The following is a 25,791-nucleotide window of genomic DNA, read 5'->3' as shown; positions in this document are numbered from 1 at the left end:
AATGCTGTGTAGTAGGATCATATTTTATTTATTATTTGATGTGCTTCCCCACCCCCCAGCACACTTCCTTGCCCATCACTGTGTTGGTGCACAACAAATTACCCCAACCATTAGTGGCTTACAAACACTATTCATTGGCTGGGTGCAGTGGCTCACACCTGTAATCCCAGCACTTTGGGAGGCTGAGGCAGGCAAATTACTTGAGCTCAGCAGTTTGAGACCAGCCTGGACAACATGGGGAAGCCCTATCTCTATCAAAAATACAAACATTAGGCAGGTGTAGTGGTGCATGCCTACAGTTGCAGCTACTTGGGAGGCTGAGGTGGGAGGATTGCCTGAGCTTAGGAGATCAGAGGCTACATTGAGCCATGACTGTGCCACTGTACTCCAGCCTAGATGACACAGAAAGACCTTGTCTCAAAAACAACAACAACAACAACAAAAACACAGTTTATTATTCCTCATGGTTCTGGGGGTTGATAGGGCTCAGCAAGGTGGTTCTTGCTTAAATGTTTCATGCAGTTGCAGTCAGGTGGCAGCTGGGGCTGGAGTCATCTGAAGGCTCATTCACATAGTTGACAGTCAGCTGGGGGTTTGCTGAGGCCGTCGACTGGAGTGCCCACGTGTGGATTCACCACAGGAGTTGTACTTCTCATAGAATGGCAACTGGTTTGCAAGAGGGAGTGTTCCAAGGCCAAGCATTGCAGGAGGCCTGGCAGAGGCTACAAGGCTTCCCGCAACCTAGTGTTGCAAATCCCAGAATGTCCCTTCTGCTATATTCTTTTTTTTTTTTTTTTTGAGACGGAGTCTCGCTCTGTCGCCCAGGCTGGAGTGCACTGGTGCAATCTCAGCTCACTGCAAGCTCCGCCTCCCGGGTTTATGCCATTCTCCTGCCTCAGCCTCCCGAGTAGCTGGGACTACAGGCGCCCGCCACCACGCCCGGCTAGTTTTTTGTATTTTTTTTAGTAGAGATGGGGTTTCACCATGTTAGCCAGGATGGTCTCGATCTCCTGACCTCGTGATCTGCCTGCCTCGGCCTCCTAAAGTGCTGGGATTACAGGCTTGAGCCACCATGCCCGGCCCCTTCTGCTATATTCTATGGGCCAAGAAAGTCACTAAGGCCAGCCTAGATTCATGGGGAGGGAATTACACTTCTCTTCCTGATACAAGGAGTATGATATATATTATAGGAAGGCAAGTATTGGTGGTGGCCATCTTTGGAGACTAGCTACCAAGGTCACTCTTTCCTGATTCAGTCAGAGCTTTGCAGGATTTGGGTTGCTGCAGCATGAATGCAGTGAGAACGATGGTCAGTAGTTTCAAAGAGTCTCTTGAAACTTAAGCAGAGACAGACAGGATGGTTGGTTGCAGTAGCTGGGCTTTTGTAGAGAGGAGAGAGCTTGAGGGACTGAGCACTTGAAATTGATGCCAGAATGGTAAACAGGGAAGAATGCAGAAGCTGTTTTTCTGCCTAAAAGGAAATAAAAGTTAGACCAGCTAGTGGGAAGAAAGGAATCACATAGAGATGTAGCTATACAGTAGATACTAGAGCTCCCAGAATAAATTTGAGGTATCCCAGAGCAGAAGGGACCGTTACCTGGCTCCTCAGGTGTTGCCTGGGAAACCACAAGCTCCTGGCATGGGCTGGAGAGGCTGAGGAGCCCTAGTGGGAGAAGGTGGCCTAGAGGGGTCCTCCAGGGTCCTGTTTGTCTTTGTAACACGGTGGTGATGGTGAGGGTGTAGAGAAGAGGGTGAGTGTAGCCGGTGGACTTGTATGTGCCTCACGGTCAGGACAAAGATTCAGCAGGGATTCTGTGGCTAGGTGGATGGCAGTGGATAGTTGCTGGCAGACCTGAATCACTTGCATGCCCCTGGTGCCAGGTCAGAATAGAAGCTCCCAGAACACTGACTACCCACAAGGAGAAGGAGCAGTGGGAAGCAGAGGAGCTGGAAGTGGACCAAGAATCTACTTAAGAGAGTCTTTGGAAATGTCCAGATGTGGCTGTGCTTACCTTCAACTAAGTTTGTGCTACTGAGCAGAATGGAGTGGCGGTGGTGGTGGGAAAAGTGAACCTGAGTAATGAAGTGACGTTTTGGAGAGGCTGTTTGTAGGTTTCTGGGCTAGCACCTGAGGCCACCTTCAACCTTTCATTCTGTCTCATCTCTCCTGTGCACTTGGCACCATGCCCCCTATTTCTACCTCCAAAACTTCTCTTGGCTACGCCTTCTCTCCATCTGCACTGTTGCTTAGCTCAGGCCTGCGTTATTTCTCACCTGGACAACCGTGGTGCCTCTTAGGTACTTCCCTGCCTCCAGGCTGTTGGGGCCTGATCAAACCCTTTTCTGCTGGCAGCCAGAGGGATGACCTCTGTTCTTTACCTAGAACTGTGCCAATCCTTCTTGGAAAACATTCTGCACCCCAACCTATTTTTTTTGAAATTCACCTTCTTATTTATTGCACAGCCCACTTTAATGGCCATCATTGATTTGCCAGAGGTGAACCCCAACTCAGCTGGGCCAATGGAAACCTTTCTCCAGATTTCTGGACTTGGGAACAGAGAGAGAGTTCCTAACATGTATGGAGCACTTAGAGTCCATCCCCGAGCTAAGTACTTGATGGACATCATCTCCTTTGATCCTCACAACATTAGGCTGCTGCTGTTGTTATCCCCAATTCCCAGGCAAGGACATGGAAGACAGAGAAATTAGACAAAACAGTGAGTAAGCAAGTAGCCCTGATGCTTAACCAGGTTCTTGCACTCCTACCTCGGTCTCTTTGTGGTCATGAACCTGAGAGGTGTGAAACGTTGGTAGTCACGAACGCCAGTGTGTGGAAGAGGCATGCTTGAGAGAGGGAGCTGGCAGGCAGAGAGACGTGGAGACATGGAGATAGGAGAGGGGCAGGCTGCCGGTAGGGTCCCTGGCCCCGGGGGACCGGAAGGTCAACTGAACCTAGCTTGGCCTGTGGTTTGCTTATAGAAGCCAATTAAGTTCCCTCTGTGCCTGAGCTGGTTTGAGTTGAGCTTCTTTCACTGACAAAGAAAAGAAACTTAACTAAATGAAAGTGATCACACCTGTCTCCCTGCTGAAGCACAGCCACGGCCAGGCATGGTGACTCATGCCTGTAATCCCAGCACTTTGAGAGGCCAAGACGGGCAGATCACCTGAGGTCAGGAGTTTGATACCATCCTGGCCAACATGGTGAAATCCTGTCTCTACTAAAAATATAAAAATTAACTGGGCATAGTGGCACACGCCTGTAATCCCATCTACTTGGGAGGCTGAGGCAGGAGAATCGCTGACCTGGGAGGCAGACAGACATTGCAGTGAGCCGAGATCACACCACTGTACTCTAGTCTGGGCAATAGAGTGAGACTCCGTCTCATAAAAAAAAAAACCAAAAAAAAAAAAAAAAAAAAAAACAGCCACTGGTTCCTCATTACCCTTGGGTAGAAGCTCACTCCTTGTCATGACACAGCAGCACTGCACATGTGGCCAGCCTGATCTGTCACTGCTCTTCCTCCTGCCACACCCATGCCCCCAACCCTGTGTGTCCCAAATCAGCTGGATTCCCTGTAGTTCCCTTAAGAACCCAGGAAGGTTGCTGGCCCTCCAGGATCAGGTGAGGTGAGATCCACCCACAGCTTGCTCCTCATCCCCAGCTCTAACGCCCCTTGAATCCATCTAGGATTTTACCCGGGCAGTCTCACCAGCTGTGGGCCTTCCCTTTTCTGGAGTCAAAACTTTTCTTCTGTGTCAGCTCCTAAGAACATTTGACAACATCTTAGAAAATTGTAAAGTACCCAAAGGTCCCCAGAGACAACCACTGTTCACATCTTGACGCTTTTTATCAGAATTGTTTTTAGGGACAGTGCCTGGTTCTGTTGACCAAGCTGGAATGCAGTGGCTATTCACAGGCATGATCATAGCACACTGCAGCCTTGAGCTCCTGGGCTCAGGCGATCCTCCTGCCTCAGACCCCCAGGTAGGTGGGAATACAGGTGCACAATGTGCCTGGCTTATTAGAATTTTTTTTTTTTTAATCCAAGAGAATAGAAGGGCTTTTGATGAAGAGCAGCAAGTTTGGGATGGGCCCTCTCCCAACCCCAAACTCTTACCCAAGAGTGTGTGATCTCTGCTCCTGGATGTTGTCTCCTAGCTCTAAGCTCTCAGATTGCTTGTATTAGGAAGAATGCTTTCATCAGAATGTAACAGATCACCTAAGAGTGGCTAAACAACAAGGACATTTATTGCAAGTAATGAAAAGTTCAAAAGTCAGTGGTTCTAGGTATCTGAGATCTGAGTGAGCAGAGAACCACGAGTCTCCTGGCCTTCTCCTCCTGGTCACAAGATAGCTGTCAGGGCTCCAAGCATCATATTTCCACTAAACAGCACCTAGGCAGAAAGAAAGGGGGCAGCCAAGAAACTTCTCCAAGTGCATCTCTCTTTTTCTTTTTTCTTTTCTTTTTTTTTTTTTTGAGACACGGTCTCACTCTGCCCCCTGGGCTGGAGTAGAATGGCACGATAATAGCTCACTGAAGCTTCAACCTCCCAAGCTAAAGCAATCTCCTCACCTCAGCCTCTTGAGCAGCTGGGACCACAGGTGCACGCCACCACGCCTGGCTAACTTTTGTATTTTTGTAGAGATGGGGTTTCACAATGTTGCCCAGGCTGGTCTTGAACTCCTAGGCTCAAGCAATCCACCTGCCTCAACCTCCCAAAGTGCTGGGACTACAGGCGAGAGCCACTGTGCCTGGCCCCACGTGCATCTCTTTAATTAGGGAGGAAAGTGTTTTCCTGAAGCTGCCTGAAGATATCCCCTTACAAGTCCCAAGTCAAAACTGGGTCAGGGAGCCCTCTAGACAGCATCTGCTACACCCCATTTCTAGTTCATAAGATCCACTGATGTCCCAGTGGATTAGGCATTGGGTCACTTAGAAACTACTCCCCTCTATCCCTACTCCTCCCGTGCAGTCTTTAAGTACCTCTGCTGGCTATCTTTTTAATTTTAAGAAACTTACTTGCCCCTTCGTTCCTTATTCCACCACATGCCCACAGAAGCTCTTGCCTCCCCACTATTGTCCCTGTCAGCCTTCCTACCTTCTTCCCTTCACTGCTACCTCCCAACTTTTATATCTTTACTTTCACATTGTGACAGATGATAACGCTGACATTCCATTCTGCAACCATAATAAAATTCAGGTCAATACAAAAGTTGAATATTAATGAAAACTAGAAAGATAACATTTTCATTATTTGAGACAACTATACCATATATTTCCTTTGGGTACCTATATATGTAAGTTTTTAGAAACGTCTAGAAAAGTACACATTGAGCCCATTACTGTGGTTACCTCTGGAGAGGAGGAAGGGAATAGGGTGGCAATAGGTGGCCCAAAGGGACTCTAGCTTCATCTGCAATGTTCTCTTTTTTTAAAAAGCGGAATGTATTCATGTTTTGCTTGTGTCATTTGACTGCAATTTTCAAAAAAATTCCTATTCATTTTCAGGCAATTATGTGGGCTCCGTGTGTTTGGATGTGCTTGAGTGTTTGTGCCCAGGGAGGAGGAATATTTACTTTGTGTGTGCCTGTGAATGCAGTAGAGTGATTAGTAAGTAGATAAAAAAGAAATGTAGCAAGCAAAAGCAAAACAAAAAAGGGGGCTGGAGAGAACTAATTCACAACAATAATAAAAACTATAGGAATAAACCCATTAGGAAATGGGCAAGTTCTTTATGGGGAGAACAACAGTGCATGAGTGAAGGACATACAAGCTATTAAGAATAAATGTAGAGCTCTACTGTATTCATGAATTCAAAGGCTCGGTATTATATTGATGTCAATTTCTCCAACTTGACAAGCTGGCTTTACAATTCATGTGGAGAAGTTAGTGTGCGGTTCTAGTTAGCTAAGAGAGCTGAGTAGGAAATTAGTGTGTGGTACTAGTGAGCTAAGAGAGCTGAGAAGGAAGCACAACGAAACATGGCATTTTACTTCACAGATACCAAGAGGTGGAATAGCAAAGAAAATAGTCTTGTACTGAAAGGAATACATGGATTGTTGGGAAAAACAGGAGCTTTAGACCCACCTGACTCAGAATATGAGGGAGTTTTACTTCGGATCACAGGGGAAAGGAAGAACTAGTCAACCCCCCACACTGCGATAACTGGCTGCCCGTTTGGAGAAAGGTTAGAGCATACATCAATACGATCATCAAAATATACTCCAGATGCATTAAAGAACCAAATAAAAACAAAATTATAAAAGTATTAGAAAAGAAGAAATAATATATTTAAATATTAGTAGGGAAGGACTAAACATGGTATCCGTATAAAAAAAGATCAAAGGAAAAGATTGACAAATTGGATTATGTCAAAACTGATAACTTCTAACAAAAGATTCTACAAAGAGTTAAAGGCAATGACAAGCTGGAAGAAAATATTTGTCACATATCTACAAAAGATCAATATCCAGATTATATTAGAAAACTCCACAAGCCAGTGGGATAAAGACAACCTAATGTTTAAAATGAGAAAAAATAACAGGCAGTTCAGAAAAGAGAAAATACAAATGCTCAATATACATATGAAAATCTCACAAGCAAACAGGAAAATACAAATTTTAAAAAGGATTCAATTTTTCACCCATGAGATTGGCAAATATTTAAAACAACCGCCTATGGCTGTGGGGATTATAGCCCTCTCATACCCTCTGGCTGGAAGCTTAAATGGCACAGAAATCATGGAGGACACTGGTAGTGTCTGCTAAAACTAAAACTGTGAACATCTTGAGACCCAGCATCCCATTTCTCAATCACTCCCAGAGATATCCCACCACAGAGGAACATGCAATGTGGTTTCTGCAGCACTGCTCATGATGGAGGAAACAAAAAGAAGCAATGAAATGTCCATGGAGCTTACAGAAGATAAAATGTGGTACATTCATGGGAATGAATACAATATAGCTATTAAAGGCGAAAGCTATGTGTAGCAATAGGAGTATATTGTAAAAATGTAAGACTGAGTGAAAAAAACCTGCAGCTTATAGTAAAATCCCTATAATGTGGTATGACTCATTGAAAATACATCAGGACTGTGTGTTACTGTGGATGGTGACACATAAAACTGTGGAGGGGTTGGGAAATGAGGACTCCAGAGGGTGGTCAAAGGGGACTACAGTTATATTCATATTGTCCTACTTTTAAAAAGGAGAATGTATGCACACTTTGCTTGTTTAATTAAAGTATAATTTGAAAAGATTCTAATTTGTTTTCAGTCAATTATGCTGCTTCTGTGTGTTTGGCTGTGCTCAAATGTTTGTGCCCAGGGAGGAAGAACATTTACTTTGTGTGTCTGTGAATCAAGCACAGTGATTAGTAAACAGGTTGAAATGGGATATGAAAAAACAAGGGCCAAACAAACAAGAGCAGAGGGCAACCTACTCACAGTTAACAGCAAAACCTATAATATACCTAGGAATGAATTCAGCAAGAAATATGCCAGGCTTTAACCAGAGAAAACCATAAAACTGTCCTGAAAGATGTAAAAGATGACCTGAATTGAGAGTAGAGCAATGTGCCGTGGCAGGAAGGCTCTATATGATAAAGATGTCAGTTTTCCTTAAATTTATTCATAAACTCAGGCCAGGTGCAGTGGCTCACACCTGTAATCCCAGCACTTTGGGAGGCTGAAGCAAGTGGATCACGAGGCCAGGAGTTCAAGACCAGCATGGCCAGCATGGTGAAACCCTGTCTCTACTAAGAATACAAATATTAGCCAGGCATAGTGGCGCATGCCTGTAGTCCCAGCTACTTGGGAGGCTGAGGCAGGAGAATCGCTTGAACTAAGGAAGTGGAGGTTGCAATGAGCTAAGATCATGCCACTGCACTCCAGCCTGGGCAACAGCGCGAGACTCCATCTAAAAAAAAAAAAAAGAAGAAAAAAAAAGTTATCCATAAACTCAATGTAACCCCAATAAAATCCCAGCAGAAATTTTCCCGAAACTTGAAAGGCTTATTTTAAAATTCATTGGTAGGACTAATATGCAAGAATGACCAAGGTAATTTTGCAAAAACAACAAAGAGGGTGAGATTTGTCCTGCCAGTTAGCAAAGCATATTATCAAGCTCAGGAGCAGACAAATAGATCAGTGGACCAGAAAGGACCCTATTGGGATTTAGTATCGGACAAAGGTAGCAATTTTAAATTAGTGGGGAAATGATATAGAATTCCACAAGTAGTATTGGGACAATTATTTAACCATTGTTGGGGGGATGAGGGGGAACTAAAGTTAGATCCTAAGATTCATGCATGCATATGGAATTTATTTTTCGTATGTGGTAAAAAGGCATATATACATATATACATACACACACACATATATGTAAATGATAAATGTTAAAGAAGAAATACAGGAAAAATGCATATGACCTCAATGCAGGGAAGGCTTTCTTAAATAAAATTGCAAAAAAGACATACAATTAAATAGATCGATTTGACTGTATCAAAATTTAAGATTTCTCCAAAGACACAATACAATTAAATGACAAGAATCACAATACAGAAAATATTTGCAATACACATAAAGTATACAAAATGCATAAAGAACTTCTAAAAAATCAATAAGGAAAAGATAACATACCCTAAAAAAAAGAAATGGGCAAAAAATTTGGACAAGTAATGCCGACAAGGAAATATAAATGGATAGGAAACACACAGACTTTAGCCATCCTGGTAATTCAGAAAAATACTAACTAAAACAAGGTATTATTTTTCACCCACCAGATTGGTTAAAATGTAAAACTTGGAGATGGTCTGGAGAAATGGACACACATACTGCTGGCATGAAATTAAATCAGAAAGGCACTTTGAAGAACATTTTAGCAGTTACTATTAGAATTTAAGATGTGTAGACTCTATGACCCACCAATTCTGTTTCTAAGTATCTGCCCCAGAGAAACACTTGTACATGAGCAAAAGGGGCATATACAAGAATGCTGTTACAGGTTTGTCCTATTGAAATAAGACTGGAAGCCTTTTAATAGTCGATCAATAAGCAACAACTAAATAAATCATAGCACAATCGGTTCTGGTTGCCGGCGGCCAGCTGAAAGGGGCAGTGGAGCCAGCTGCGGCAGGTGACACGCGACACGAGGAGAGTCCTGTAAGGCTCCCTGAGCTCAGGAGCAGCACCTCCAGTGTGTACACCACCACATCTATGCAAGCAAACAAAAACAACAATAGAACACAGGACATGTTTCAATTCGCATAGGAAAACATTTTGGATCAATAGCAAATGCCTAACAGCAGCTACCTCTAAAGCGGGGAAGGGGCCTGAGGACAGGTTGGGGAGGCCAGTAGAGACTTCTTTACCCGAAATGCTCTAATTTTATTTAAAGCAAAATATATTCATGTATTACTTGTATAATTAACATTTAATTCAAAAATTCTAATTCATTTTCAGCCAATTAGCTCTGATTTACATGTGTGCTGTGTTTTCATTTGTGTGCCCAGGGACAAAGCACATTTGCTGTGTATGTGTCTGTGAATGAAGCACAGTGATTAGTAAACTGATTAAAATTTGGAAAGCAAAATGAAAAAAGGAAAAGTTTTTCCACTCACAAAAGCAACAAAATTAATAAGGTACTCAGGAATAAACCTATTAAGAACTGTGAAAAATCTTTATGACAAAAGCAACCAACCTTTATTAAAAGGCATTAAAAACAAAACAAAACAAATACAATTCTGATTAAAAGGAGATAGACACCATGTCCATAGATGGGAAGAACTGATACTCTAAAGTTGTTAATTTCCCCTTCAATGCAATTCTTCTCGGACTTCCAACAGATATTTTGTTCACAGAACTTTGACAAGCTGATGATAAAATGTACCTGAAAAAGTAAATGTGCAATATGACCAAGACAATTTTAAAAAAGAATAAGGAGCTGGGCACGGTGGCTCATGCCTGTAATCCCAGTACCTTGGGAGGCCGAGGTGGGTGGATCACTTGAGGTCAGGAGTTCGAGACTAGCCTGGCCAATATGATGAAACCCTATGTCTACCAAAAAATACAAAAATTAGCCAGGCATGGTGGCGTGTGCCTGTAGTCCCAGCTACTCATGAGGCTGAGGCAGAAGAATCACTTGAACCCGGGGGGCAGAGGTTGCAGTGAGCAGAGACTGCACCACTGTACCCCAGCCTGGGCAGCAGAGGAAGACTCTGTCTCAAAAAGAAAAAAAGGAATAAAGGCCTTGGGGGAAGGGCGGAGTGCTCATCTTATCAGGCCATAAGACACTTTATTAAGCTTTGCTCATTAATATGTACTATTAGCTCAGAAATAGACAAATAGATCAACAGAACTGGAGTCTAGACAGGGAATTGAGAGAAAAGATGGTGTTGGAACAATAAATGCTTAGCAAACTGGATACCTATTTGGAAAAAGAGCAAATTAGAGCTCTGTGTCACACCATACATGAAAATACATCTCAGATGGGTTAAAGATTTAAACATTTCAAACAACTATAGACATTTTAGATGCAAACACACAATGTATATACACTGCGGTGGGGACCTGCTTTCATCAGCACAGTGTGGCAGGGCACTTTAGCATCCGGTAGGGTTCCAGGCCGACCTCACCTCCCACCTTTGGAAAGGGCCAGCTGAGCATCTCCATCTTGACCTCACAGACTCCTCTCCCTCTTTCTCTCCAGCTCCACCTGGTCCTGGGAAGAGGGACTGCCATACCGAATGGACTGAGGTCTGAAGCCAGCTCCTGCCACTTGTGTTCTGTGTCAATAAGGCATCTCCCTCTCTGGCTTCCAGTTCCTCCTCTATGAGTAAGTAATGGGGTAACACTCCATTTCTTGTGGGGAAATGTGAAGCTCGTATGAGATGATGAATGTGAGCATGGATAAATGGCATGGAGCTTACAAGGATGAGGGGAGCAGATACCTCTACTTTGTCTTGATCCACTCCCCATAATCCCTGCTACACAAGACTTAACATCCAATTCTTCTTCCTTGCATTGTAACTTCTGGATAATTGTAGAATCTTTTTGGTCAAAAGAAGTTGGAGTGCTGACTTCTGACATTTAATTCCAAGGCAGAAAATACTGATTCGGCACCAAAGGAGCTTACTACCTGTTGCTAGGTGCCGAGAAACACACAAAATAATAAGACATAATCCCAGCCAAAAGACAGGATATAACTGGTGCTAATTAGAACTACAGTTGGTACACGGGTCAGATAAAAGCTCCCAAAAGAACATGGAGATCAAGTTACTCTCTAAAAGGTACATAATTTAATTTTGCCCCATTCAGTCAAATACACATTATTGCCTCCAAATGAATTTATCCACCTCCACAGTTGATCCCAGCCCCTTCGGGAGCTCATCTCACTAATTGTCTCCATCCCCAATCGCTCAATTACTCAGGCTCCTTATCCTCAGAATGTTCATCTGCCAGCACTGCTCTCTCCTTTAAGATTAGAAGTCCTGGATCTTGCTTCTTCTTTCCTTAATCAACTCCCACCCAAACTGCTCTGGCAGAGATTCTCAGAGGTCCCCCAATGGCCCTTTGGGGTGCCAATCAGCAGGGCCACCATGCTGCCCAATTCCAGAGGCACCATGGAAGTTGTGCAGGTGCACACTGGAGGAGCTCAGGGATCGCCCTGGTCCTCCTGACCTCTCTGCACACACCCACTTGCTGACCACTCCATCTTTCTGCTGAGACACCTCCCAGCTCTTTCTTCTCAGTGCTCTCAGAGGATTCTTCTTCTCTTTTCTAATCTCCAAATGTTGGTGCTCCTTGGGCTTGATTTCTTTGTTGGGCCTAAAAATGCCCCAGAAGCCTGTCAACATCTGGATCCATATTTCCATTTGGGAGCCCCCCAGAGCCCTGGACTGGTCTCCGCAATTTCTCACCTTGTGCTCTGGAGCTGTGCCTTCAGCCATTTCTTCCCCATCTCCATTGGGATGTCTCAGCTGTTACCACTGGACTTGGGGTCTACCTTATAGACCTGGCCCCTTTCCAGTGCTCCTCAGCTCTGAAAATGGCATTGCCATCTCACCAGTAAGGCAAACCAGAAGCTCAGGGGTCATCCTGAATGCTGCCCTCTTCCAGTCCCTCTTCATTCCATCTAGCATCAAGACTAACCAGAATATGCAGATCGTGTCCAAATCCTGTCCACTACAACAAAGCTTCCAAACTTGCCTCCCTGTCTACCCATGCTGCTGTAATGATTTCTCCACAGAACAGCCAGAGTCTCAGGCAGATTACAGCAACATACCAGGGCAGGTCACATCCCCTGCTTCCCTCGCTCTCAGGATGTTGGCAGGAGCTCAGCCCTGGTCTCCAAAGCTCTGCATAGCCAGAACCGCTTGCCTCTCTGGTCTCACCTCTCCTTCCTCCATAGTTAGGCCCTTTGCTCAGAATGCTTTCCAATTTGCTTTTTGTTAACTTTGCTCTCTCCTCCCTATCTTGGTTTGGAGGAACGCCTCTTCAGGGAAGCCTCCCAGAGTCAGATGAGGGCAGGTCCCCTGGTTGCACACCCTTCGGTACTCAGTACCTTTCCTTCAGAGTGCCTATCAGTGTTGGAAATTATACATTTACATATGTGATTATCTGACTATGTCTTTCTCCCCCACTACCATGCACGCTCCATGAGAACAGGGATTCTATTTTAATTCATTCACTCAAGTATCCACAGGGCTAGGCACACTGCTGGGCTGGGCACACAATTAGGTGCTACAAGAGAATTACATGGAATGTATCAACTTTCATATTAAACAATGGATGCTGAACACGTTGGGAGCTCAGCCTATACACCTGCTCATCTTTCCTAGCCCCAGCCTCCCAGCCCCTACCCTTCACATCTCCAAGTCTTCCTTCTGGACTCCTTCGAGGACTCTTAGTGCCAGATCCATGTCCTCTCACATCTCACCATTATTCTAGCCAAGGCCATCACTCCCTCAGCATGCTCTTAAGGCCATCAAAACTTACTAATCATGAAATCCAAAGGAAAAATTCTGTCTTATTGGAATTCTCTGCTGCATTTGACAGTGTTGATTACTTTCTCCTTGAAACTCTTCCCTACCTTGGTTGTCATGGCAACCCCCTCTCCTGGTTGTTTGTCGCATCTCTCAGGCCCTTCCTTCTCTTTCTCCTTTTTTGCCTGCCCACACCTGGCTCCTCAAATGTCACTATGACTCATGATTCTGCCCTGGGCCCTCTCCCATTTTTCTCTACACTCTCTCCCTGGTGATCTCACTTATGCTCCAGGTCCCCATTACTCTGAATGGTGACAGCCCTGGGCTAGTGCTTCCAACTGAATCTCTTCCTGAGCCCTAGACACCAGGATCCAAGTGTCTGCTGGGTCCCACTTGGCTGTGTCTGAGTCCACTATCCTGTCACTCAAACTGGCTCTCCATGCTGTGTTCCCCACCCCAGGGGCCTCCCCACCATCCACCCAGGACTCTACTCAAGATACATGGGGTTGGGCACGGTGGCTCATGCCTGTAACTGCAGCACTTTGGGAGACCAAAGTGGGAAGATTGCTTGAGCCCTGGAGATGGGAGACCAGCCTGGGCAACATGGTGAGACCCTGTCCTACAAACAAACAAAACCAAGACACATGGGAATTACCTTTGGCTTGACTTTCTCTTTCACTCTCACAGATAAGCACCCACTAATTATTTCTGGGTTTTATCTACCACAAGTTCTGATCTCTCTCCATCCCCACTGGTCTAGTTCAGGCCTTTCCCTCTCTTACCTGGAAGTCTCCTGCCTCTGAGCTGGCTACTTCTTCTAATGGATATCTGAGAGTTCTGGCTTTTTAGCAAGACTTACTCTTCCCTGAAGCCCCTTATTACTTCTTGGGAAATTTTCCATCTTATGTGGCTGTGGTGGGACCTGGGCCGTTCTCTCACATGGAAGCCATGGAGGCCCCTCCTCCAGATCCTGCCTCTTACCACCCAGGTCCTATCAGAGGGTGGCACAAGGCCCAAGCCCAGCCAGCTAAACCAAGCCTCTCTCTGGACTTTGACTTCTGTCCAGATAGGGAAGAAATAGAATTCTTTGATGTCTAGGCAATACCAACAAATAGAACTACTACTGAGACCCTGAATGTCCCATTCAAGCCTGTGACCTGGGCCTCACCTACTTCATTGCTCCCTGGATGTTGTCACAAAGTCTTTTTGATACAAAGAAAAACTTTTGAATCTCCATTTCAGACACTGGATTTCAAGCAGAAAATAATTATTCTGCCCCTGCCTAGCTGGCTGCCTGTTGCTAGGTACCGAAAGGTACAAAAAAAATGAGAAAGACATAACCCCAGCCATGAGGCAGACGAAACCGTGCTAATTAGAGCTGGAGTCAGTACGCAGAGGGCAGAGAAAAGGCCTCCCAAAGAACATGGAGATCAGGTTACTTGCTAAAATGTACATAATTTACTTTTGTCCCTTTCCACCAATACGACTAATCCCTTCACCTCTACACTTAATCCCAGAGCTCCAGGGTCCCTCTCACTGCCCCGCCCTGCTCTTCCGACTGGGCTTCCACTGCTTCCTCCTTCCTGTGTCTCCTGGAAGAATCAGGTCCTTCCTGGACCCGCTGCCCGCTCCAGCTCCCCCTCCCTCCTTTCTCAGCCAGACTCAGTTCATTCCCCCCACACCAAGAGGAGCTTCTGCCCCTTGCCCCAAAGTTGCTGTGACAAAAGTCCCCAAAGGCCAGGTCTGGGAGATGCCTGAGCCTCTGCTGACCTCTGTGCATATGGCCCACCAGTGCCCACTCTGCCCTTTTGGAAACTCTCCTCTGGGTTCTAGGAACCCCATGTTTTTGGTCTTCTCCTCTGGCCCCTCCTTCTCTGTCTCATGAGAACTCTCTTCCTGTACCTATTCCTAAAATGTCACGAACTCGTTTCTGGCCTTGTCCTTCTTCTTTGAGTGCATCTCTGGTTCTTCATCTATCCCTGTTGAGATGCCCACACTTTCTTTGGTGAGCTCCCAACTGGCACATATACTTTCCTACTTGATGCCAGCTATGCACATTTTCCTTCCTTGCCCACCCTCGCCCTTTGCTCCTGCCTCTGACTCAGACAGGCGGGAGGACTCTAGGTGATAGCCTTCTGGACTGCTCCTATCACATCTATCCTTATGTCATCTCAGTCCAGAGCCAGCTCAGAAATTGTCCCCTGGCCCAAACTGTTACTCTAGCAGCTTTCCCTGAGAGGTGGCCATGCTGCCTGCTTTCCTTACCCTTTCATTTTCCTCTGTCCCGTCTCTCACAGGAAACTGCTCTTGATGAGGGTCTAGTGGCCCCTAATTACCACATCCAGTGGGCTCTCGGTCCCTGTCTAGCTGGCCTTTCTCTTTTGTCTGTTGGTGGCTCTCTTTTGAAAGTGCTCCACATCCCCAGGTTTCCATGCCAACATAGCCTGCATGTGCTTTTTCTACGTCTGACTTCTTTTTCGCCTTTGTGGGCTCCCCTCTCTCTGCCCACCCCTTAAATGGGGGCAAGGCTCTTGTTCTTGGACCCCCTCACTTTTCTCAGCTGGCGCGTTCTCCTAGAGCCAATTCACCAAAGCCCATGGCTACAAGCACCAAAGTCTCAATCCAAATCTCTTGTTTAAATCTGCTGCTGGGATCTAGACCCTCTATCTAGCTTCTTGCCGGCCACCTCCTCCTGGATGCTCACCTCTGACTCAACCTGTCCAAAACTGAGCTCAACAATTTTCTCTCAGCCCCCAAATCTGCTCTTTCTCCTGGGTGTTCTTCCTTTCACCCAGTCACTCATGACAGAAAATAGGAAAGGTATCCTTTACTCTCTTTCTTTAACACCAGCAACCAACCAGTCAGCAGATTCTCCCAATTTCACCTCCTGGATCTGACCACTTCCTCCCATCCTCTTGGCCCCTACCCTTATCCCTCCTGGACCCCACCTGGACCAAGGCAATCATCTCCTCTCTGGCCCACATGCCTCCAAATTTCTCTAAGCAACCAGAGTAATCACTCCAAAAGAGAAATCCTACCATGGCACCTGCTTGCACAAAACGCTTCAGGGGCTCCCTGTTGCAACTGAACACCCAAGTCTTGAATTAGACATACTAGCACTATGTGAGCTGGTTCTGCTTTCTCCACCCCTAGCCTCTCATTTCACACTTCAACAACCCCCAGCTGTCTATGAGTTCATCCATGATGCCTCTCACCTCTACCTCTGCCTTCTACTTGAATAACTTCTACCTATCCAGTCACCTCTTCTAGGAACCTCCTTGGATATTCCCATGAAATCTGCACCACCAACCCCAGCTGCCCATGCTCCCATGTCCCAGGCATCTCTCTGGCTTCTCCTTCCTATGTAACATTTTAGTGTCTGTCTGTGTGTCTTTCTTAACTCTGAACTCCCAAGGGCAAGGATCATATTTATCTTTGTGTGTGTGTGTGTGTGTGTGTGTGTGTGTGTGTGTGTGTGTGTGTTATACTTTTATAGATACAGTGTCTTGCTATGTGGCCCAGGCTGGTCTTGAACTTCTGAGCTCAAGCAACCCTCCTGCCTTGGCCTCCTAAAATGCTGAGATTACAGACGTGAGCCACTGTGCCTGGCCAATATTTTAAAACGTATCATCACGCCTGACACAAAGTAGAGACTCAATAAATGTTGAGTAAAGTTACAGGCCACTTACTCTCTGAAAATTTCTCTCTTCTTCCAACTTTCCAAGAAGTGTACACCAATTCACATTCCCCCCAGTAGTGTAAAACAGTGCCTATTCCACTATCCTCATCAACATTGGGTATTCTTAAATTTTTTCCCCTAATTTGTTAGGGAAAATTTGTATTTCCTTGTTGTTTTTATTGTTGATCTTTGGTTATTAGTGAAGTTGAATGTTTTTTCAAAAAGTTTTTCAGTCAATTCCATTTCTTTTCCTGTAAACTCAATTTAGGCGACTTACACACACCTGTTTTGCTTTTACTATTGGGTTTTGGGTGTGTTTTTTTAATACATTAAGAATCTGCAACCACTCTGCTTTTTGGTTGTGATATTACTTGACTTTGAAAATATTTAGTTTTAATGGAGTCAAATTGGTTGGCCTTTGCCTTCTTGATGTCATTTTGTTGCTTTTTAGCTTAAATGGGCTCCCCATTCAGTCACTTGTTAAATATTCCTTTTCCCTCTGGTTTTTAATGGGCTCATTTTTCCTTTTGACCTTTGAAAATAATTTTTGAATTTGGGTGTGTGCTCTGAGGTGAAGTTGGAATGGACTTTTTCTCTTTTTAGTCAATCAACAGTCCATGCCTCAATTTTGGGTAACCCTTCCATTCTTGGCTCTGGCTCTGAGCTTAGCTATTCCTGGCTGATTATAGCATTTATGGTCACAGCCTTCTCAGAGCACATACCACCTGAACAGGAACTGAAAGGCTACAGGAGGGTATGATTCCAGGCACAGTGACAGTGAAACACAGGGAGGTGTTTAAGGGATGGGAGCAGAAAGCCTTTCTGGAAGCCCTGACAGAAGAGTGTGTGGAAAGAGAGATCACCTACTTTGCCAATGTGAATGGCTAAATCCAGCTGGCATCCACCTGTCCTGGAGGCTTCCAATTCTGCAAGGAAACATTATTCGGGGTCACAAGAGACAAAGTGCCCACCCCACTCCTCACCTGTGCCAACCTACCTGTATAGATTCTGCCAGCACATTTCACCATCAGCTGAAAAATCATCTCAGCCAGCTCCTCTCAAGTTAATCTTCTGGGGGCTGCAGCCATCATCACGATTCTTCCGTGCCGCAAGATGAGGACCTGACCCAGAACCTGGGGTCACCACGCCCCTTGTTCAATTACTGCTTTAGGCATGAGGGTATCTGAGGGTAATGCTAGAGCTGGAAGGGAACTGTGGAATTATCTAATCCAACTACCTCATTTCACAGATGGGGAAACCAAGGCCCAGTGAGGGGAGGTGACCCGCAGCCACCCAGCAAGTGAGTGGAAAGCATCCTTGCTGGGAGAACTCAGTGTGAGGACTTTGCCCATCGAATCTTGACCATAAAAATATTTGGACCCTGGGTTCTAAAATAATTACATGATGAACTTGTATATTGTTCAGGAAAGTGGCATGGTGTGTAAAGAAGACAGTGAAGTTAGAGGAATACAGGCCTCTTTTTGCCAGTTCTTTCTGGAAGACCTGAAGTTTGTTCCCTCCTCTAAAAAATAGGGATAGTCAAGAATCCAAGATGATAGAAGCAAACTCACCCAACAGACTGAGGGTAAGTCTAACAGGGTCCTCAAACCTCAAGACCCTAAATGGGGAATATCATGAGTGAGACCCCCCCCCAAAAAAAGAAAAAAAAACCAAAACCCTTATAAACTGTACAGAACTGTGCCCATAGGAGAGTCTGGTCGTCCTAGTACTGACCACCATGTAGGTGTCAATTCTCAACACTCCAGGCAGCCCGACTTAACGAGCCAAGGGTGGATCCTGGGCTGCTTCTATCGTCTTTTTTTTTTTTTTTTTTTTTTTTTTGAGACAGGGTCTCACTCTGTCACCGAGGCTGGAGCGCAGCAGCATGATCTCAGCTCACTGCAGCTCTGCCTCCTGGGTTTAAGCGATTCTCATGCCTCAGTCACCTGAGTAGCTGGGGTTAGAGGTGCATGCCACCACGCCCAGTTAATTTTTTGTATTTTTAGTAGAGATGGAGTTTTGCCATGTTGGTCAGGCTAGTCTCGAACTCCTGGCCTCAGGTGATCCACCCGCCTTGGCTTCCCAAAGTGCTGAGATTATAGGTGTGAGCCACCACACCCAGCCCCTTCTTCTATCATCAATAGCTTAACGCTGGTATTTTTCCTCTTTGATCTAATTTCCCATTTCAGTTATTTCACCCCAACAAATATTTATTGAGCACCTCCCAGTGATGGCTTGAGGACAGATGAGGTCACCTGCTGAGTGCTAAGCTTCCCAGGTTTGGGTGGGTGGGTCGTTGCATGCTTGCTATCCAAGGCTAAGCCCCTACCTGTCCATCTAGTGCCGTCCACTCCAGGCCACTTGGGACACAGGCCATCACTTATCCCTGTTCACTGTTGGTCTTTGTCTTCTTGATGTCATTTCATTGCTTCAGCTTGAAGGAGGTCCTCCACTCAGACACTTGTTAAACATTTTATTCCTTTCCTTCTGGTTTTTAATGAGCTTATATCTCCTATTTGGCTATTAAAAATAGCCTCTCTTCCCTGGCCCCTTCCCCCTCTGAAAAGTGTTATGTCCCAGACTTCCAGTCCTATCTGAGCACTGGGAGCCTCCCTGGTGCCTTTGCCCCAGCTCCCTAACCTCAGGCAGCCCTCCACCTCCTTCCCCTCATGACTATAGGGAAGACAAGGACAGTGGTGAAAGTGAGGCTCTGAAGGGCAACAGAATGGGACACAAATCCTAGCTTTGCCCCCATCTTGGGCAAGTGCCTTCATGTTTTGAAGCTCTGTATAGTGGGTAAAACCATGTCAACCCTAGGATGTTCTCTTAAGGTTTCAGGGAGGTACTGTTGACAAAATGCTTATCAGGGCCTGATCCAGAAAATCACAGGCCAAATATTAGCTAAATCAAAAAAGAACAGTCCAAACGGGTCACGTCCACTTATCCTTCTCTTTCCCTTTATAGTTGGAAGAGGTGATCTGTTCCTCTCATCTCCACTTCTTCCTCTTACTCTCTTCTCTTCCCATAGTGATGTGGTATCTGTCTCTATTGCTCTGCTAACCCCAAGATGGATGACAAGACCTCCTAACTGACCAACCCAACTGCCTCTTCTTGGTCGTCTTGCTGGTGTTGCTTACCACTGGGGACTTCATATTCCTTCTCAAAACCCTTCCCTCCACACCTTCTCCCTGGGCGATCTCCTGGACTCTCAAGTGAAAGGGGACATCTCTTCCGGGAGGACAGGTGGGCTCCTCTGGCTGGGCACCTGCAGAAGCAGAGCAGGAACGCCTAGGGGTAGGGAACCAGACTGTGAAATGCTCTGCTCCATTAACAGAATGCCATCCTCTAGGCAATAGGGATGGACAAAGTTAGGCCAAGAGCCACAGAACATGACCTAAGCTGGTAAAGATGGCCAATGGTGGCCATTTGGTTGATGGGTTGAAAGAGACAAGATTGAAAGCAGAGAGACATCTGGTGCAACTCTCCTGCAAGAGTGATCTGAATTAAAAGAAGGAGATGGATATAGGAAAGATCAAGGGACCGGAGAGACAGGACTAGAGGTGCAGTGGTGTCATCACGACCAGGGATCGGGAGGCCCAATCCAATCTTACTGGTTCTGGACATCACTCATACTGTACACCCAGACTGTAAGGAGGGCACAGCTGCCAGGGCTATTAGTCACAGTAGCTGTGGTGTGTGCTATGTGCCTGTGGTCCCCAGTTCCTGTCAGTACAAAATGGAACCATATGGCATTTATAAAAATGGCTCCGAGGGTAGAAATAAGAACTAGATCCTATTTGGCCAGTAAGTAAAAACAAACAAAACCAAAAGCCAACCACCAAAAAGCAGCCCCCCAAATGGCCCACCCCATCTGTGAATAGTAGTCTAAACCCCACAGGATTGCAGCTGGAGTCTGGGGGTTGGACTGAGGACAGGTTTTTCCCCAGAATAGTCTGAGGGAATAGGACCAAAGAGCTTAAATCTTGGTGATGGGCTCACATGGGTGTGCGTGGCAGTAGGGCATGGCTGCAGGAGTTCTCAGATTGTTACTCTAAAGAGGACACTCATGATCTAGGAGGGGAGGAGACGATGGAAATGGGAAAATGAGCAATGCAGAGGACCACCTAAGATGTGATCAGAGTTCAGGAATCAAGGGCAGCCTGCCCTAGCTGTGAACTCTTGGGCAAGTCGAGAAACCTCTCAGCAGAGCTTCGGTCAATTCTCTGTGAAACAGTGGTTCATGATCTGCACTCCTGCAAGCTCACCTGCCTGTTGGCCTATGGGGAGGAACTCATAAAAGCGGGAAAGCTGGGGAAGTCCCATATGCAGAGTTAGGGTATGGGAAAGGTAGAGAGAGGGAAGAAGAGGGAATCCCCTTGGCTTACAAGTGACTCAGGAGTCCACCGACATCCAGATCTTACAGGGTGTCTACCACCTGGTGGGGCTACTCCTAAACCACATGTGGGCTGTTGCCACAGTGAGGATGCCAGGCTGGGCAGTCTTTTATAAGGTTCTTCTCACATATCTTTGTTCAAAATACTAGTCTGGAGGCTGGAAGATAATCTCTGTCACTTCAGAGTTGCCAAGAGATTTGGGAGGCAAACTGAGTTCCTTTCCTTCTAGGAAAGACTGGGCCACCCAATTACTTAGAGACTCTTAGCAATTGATTGAACCACCTATCCATCTAGCCACCAGGTCAGCCAACCAGCAGGTACTATGCCAGGCCTGGTCAGGTAGGTTCTGTGCTTGGTCAAGGAACAAAGACTAAGCCCCTTATCTTCAAGGGTTGTGCAGGGCCTTGATGACCAAGCCAAAGGATTGGGCCCATAAAAAATATGGAATTACTGAAGGGCTTTGTCTGCCTTTCCTGCCTCACAGACACTTCCATGTCTTCTTTGGCTCTAAGTTAAGATCCTTGACAGTTCTGTACGCAAGAGATTTCAAGTTTATTTTTTAATGCAAAAGATCCTTTGATTAAACACTTGATTGTCTTAATACACTTTCTTTCAACCACTATCTCTAAGACTAAAATAACAAGGAGATAAATGTCACTGATGTTTCACAGAAGACAGCTTTGGAAATGTTAAAGACTTCTTGGTCCAGCCCCCTCCTTGACTTATAAATGGGGAAACAGAGGCCTAGAGAGGAGTAAAGAGAGCAAAGCCACGTGGAAAGTGGATGGGAATCAGCCCCAGGGCCTTAGCACCTGCCTCCCTGCCCCCTCCTTGGAGGTTCATCACTACCAGTGTGGGGCAGGAAGCTGTCAGAGGGTTTGGCTTTGGAAAAGGTGTTGAGCTGTCCAAGTACACGCTCCACACAAGCTGCCCAGAAAAATAGCGAGAGGCCAGAACCACCCAGATTAGTCTCTGGAGAAGAGTCATATCTGACCCTTTGGGATATTTGACAAAGCGCTCTCAAACATATGCCTCCTCTGGTTCCTCATTGGGAGGAGGATGGACAGACAGGGGTTACTCTCCAAGAGAGGGAAATGCATGGAGGGTTGCTGGGCAAGCTGGTGGCTAAGTAGGGGCTCAAACTGAGAACTTTGGTCTCCCAGAAAGCAAGCTACACTTTGGTGTTTTCCTTTTTAGGATACTGCCTTTGCAGAGAAGGTAAAAAATAATTGACTTCACACAGAGGTACTGAGATATGGTCTCCCAAATAATCTCTACCTAACACCACTAAAGCCCTAATGACATGGTATTATCTACCCACAAGAATGACTCTGTCCTCCCTCCTGCTGATCTGAGCTCCTCAAGGAGGGCATAGTCATTCTGCGCCAGCTTCTCAGAGCTTGGAAAAGAGCCTGGCAAATGCTCCTCATATGAATGAATGAGTGGGAGAGCTGGGGGATCAGATCACATCCCTAACAGGCTGGAGCTTAGTAAGGGCCAGTGGCAGGGAGCCATAAAACAGAGGAAATAACATTTATGGAGACTGTGCCTTGGGGCAGATGCTGTGGTGGTGGTGTGTTCTCTATGCGACAGGTGAGGTACAGTCACAAAGGCAGGGCATAAGGGCTGGGGCTCCCTGAAGTCTTGCATCAAGATTCTTCAGTCCTTCAAGTCTATCTCTGCCCAGCTTTTGAGCCCCTTTTCTAGTATCCCAAAGGGAGACCAAGGGCTTCTGTCTGAAGCCTTCAGTTGCTGCTTAGCTGGGTTCTCTTTTTTACCTCCAGCCTGCCTAACAATAGAAGTTTTTCTCAACATACTTCATTCTCCCCCTGAAGCCTGGCAGATCAAACTCTATTCTTCCTGGGACTTTCAGGAAGATACTGGGGAGGGAGGGTTGTTGGGCTGAGACAGGCCAAGCTCCCCAGGCAGGACCATCTTCCATCAAGGAGAGCACTTCTTCAGTCATTCCTCTTTTCCGAACAGTGGCCCTTTCACACAATTTGGTGCATTGGGGAGTGAGCTTTGCATTGGATGCTAGGAGACAGGGTTCTGGTTCTGCCCACTGAATGGACACATGTGACAGCCCTTCTCTGGCCTCCTTTCCTGCAGCTATTCAACAGGAGCTGGCTTTCCTTTTATCATCTTTCACTGCTTCCTTCTCCCCAGCCTACCCTTTCTCCTGTGTCCCTGCCTCATTCACACTCACTCCTTATGACTACTTCTCCCCATTCCCAGTGATCTAGAGAAGCCAGTAGCCTTCTCCATGCCCTGCTACTTTCACCACTCAAATGCTGTCCTGTTTCTTGCTGACAGAATCCCATCTCAAAGGCTGTTCTGACTGGGTTACTCCCCACCTCCCATCAGATCCTTGTTTGTGATGGTTCCCAGTTGGATGGAAATGAAGAGTTCTGAGGGCTGAGTTTTGAAGTCTGCCAATAGCATTTCAGCCTTAGATTCCCTTAGTATCTCCCAACAATTCGCTAGCTTTAGATAGACTGACCTCTTTATCCCAAAAAGCCTTTTTGGGTTCTGATTCTAGGGAAGCCAGATAGTGGTGGTCCTTCATTTTACTTTCATCCCAGTCTCTTTATCTGTAAGCAGAGATGCTTGATTAGATGGTAAAATAATAGTAATAACATCTCATTTATTACTTCACTGCTCAAACCTTTATATATTGTTCTTCAGGGATCCACCTGAAAGTTAATCCTTCCAGGCCCATATTGGGTCCCCTCTTAGACCCTCTCTTGTAGCAGCTGACACAGTCCATGGCTGCGTATCGCTGGCATTATCTGCTCAATGTTGTGCCCTTTCTCATTAGCCTGGAGGGCTCCCGGATGGCAGGAATGGTCGACCCTATAGTCCCAAGGCCTATTCCTGCATGGGATTCTGCCAAATACCAGCCAAATGACTGACAATGCAGGCCCCCTTGGGAGACAAGAGGAGCCCTCATGGGCCATGCCTTGTAGGAACTCAGTCGCTACAGAAGGGAAAGTCTGCCTAACACTAGCAGTAGCACTCAACAGAACGCTGAGTGAAATGCTCCAGTCAAGTAGATCTCCAGGGAGAAGAAATCCAGGGAAGTTTCCTGACAGAGGAAGTACCTGGGCTCACATGGTACACTGACTAAAGCATAAAGCACATGCTATCCTGAAAGTGCACTGCCACCTACTCAGAGCCCAGCTAACATCCTCAAATGGGTCCAGGAAGATCCTAGATCTTGGGAGAAAGAACTCCCAGGATATTAGGACTAGAAAAACTGTCTGCTCCAAAGATCACATTTTACCTATCTGGAAACTGGGGCCCACAGCAGGGCAAGGACCAGTTCCTAAAGCAGCCCAGACCTAGGCCTCATGGGGTCTTGTGGTCACTAGGTACCATGTGGGCAACCATTTCATACCAGGAGCCATAGTGACCAATGGAATTTTATGTTTTTCTAAGGCTTGCTGCCCCTACTCTTTTACAGAAAAGGTATCTACTTTTCATTTTCCTAAAAGGCAGTTCAGGAAGAGGGGGCGGTGGCCTGGCAAGGTAGGAAGCATTATGGGGTGACAGAATGCTGATTTGGCAGTCACTTTGGGAAGGGGTGGCTGCAGGCTCCCTGTTGGAAAGGGCCACAAATCTTTCAGAGGGAGGCCTGTTTGTGGCTCTTAAGCAGGCTTGACCTGAAACAGAAAGCTGCTTTCTGAGGGAGAGCAAAATAAGCAATAATCTTGGCTTCATTCATCATCCAGGTGTCGCCACAGGAGAGAAGGGACACAAAAGCCTTTTTTTGTTTGTTTGCTTTGTTTCTGGAATTTGCAGTTGTCTATTTTGTTAAGTCTTCCCACTAGGCTACACTCATGAGCTCCTGGAGAGTCAGGCCTGAGTCTTGCCCCTGAAATCCCCAGTAAGCCGAGTACAGGGTCTCAGTGTTTGTTGAACAAACCATCCTTTCCAGGTATGACTCCTCAGCTTGTCAAGACTTTGCAGAACCACGAAATCTATCCAGAAACACAGAAAAGAAGAATTCAGAGATAAAAGCACAAAAGAATCAGATAAGAAAATTACCCAGCAGATATGATCAACAAAAGTTTGGTTTTTTGAAAATACCTCTAAAATAGACAAATCTTTGGCAAGTTTTGAATGAAGAAAGGAATAAAGTAACAATAGGCAGACTTAAGTGAACAGGAGAAAACCATACTCAATTTTATAGCAATAAATTTAAAGCCTAGGTAAAACAGGTGATCTTCTATGAAATTACCAAAGCCCTTCACGACTGTGACTAAATAAAACCTCACGATAGCCCTGTGCTTGGACAGGCAGTACTCCTACTATGCTTTCTAGAAGGAGATTCAGAGGTGAATACCCAGCACAGGACCTGACAAACTAGCCTACATTGCCTCAAAGGTCATGGCCATGGGAGCACGTGCCTATCTACAACATGGAACCACACCACTCTCGGCACTTCTAGCCATCACCTTACGTCCGGCTGATTGGACAGCCAATCTTATTTATTTTTCCACTTGAAATGCCATAAGGGGTTTCACTATTTTTATTTCAAAAGCAGCACCATAAAAATCCTTGATGATTAGAGCTCCAGCTGTCTTAAGTTGTTTGTCAAGGGATCGGTTACTCAAATCTCCTATGGAGGGAAACAATTTCAGGCGAGAAGCCATGGGAGCTGAGAAACGCAAATGTCTCATCTCTGAAAACTTTCAGACTCCCTCCTGTTCACCGCCTGTCCTGCCCCCTGCTC

The 25,791-nt window shown here is 45.9% G+C and overlaps 1 long non-coding RNA gene across 1 annotated transcript; it reads right to left on the bottom strand.

The window, feature by feature from the left end:
* Positions 1 to 437: 437 nt before the first annotated feature.
* Positions 438 to 25,772, bottom strand: LOC140709089 (uncharacterized). The gene is made up of 2 exons (XR_012089455.1): positions 18,992 to 25,772; positions 438 to 17,795 (listed from the first exon to the last, which is right to left on the bottom strand). It is a non-coding gene; the product is annotated as an uncharacterized lncRNA (long non-coding RNA).
* Between the last annotated feature and the right edge of the window lie 19 nt (positions 25,773 to 25,791).

This window comes from Chlorocebus sabaeus, chromosome 2 (assembly GCF_047675955.1).
Source record: "Chlorocebus sabaeus isolate Y175 chromosome 2, mChlSab1.0.hap1, whole genome shotgun sequence".
NCBI lineage: Eukaryota > Metazoa > Chordata > Mammalia > Primates > Cercopithecidae > Chlorocebus > Chlorocebus sabaeus.
The sequence above is the reverse complement of the archived record's forward strand: the minus strand, read 5'-3'. Positions and strand labels throughout refer to the sequence as shown.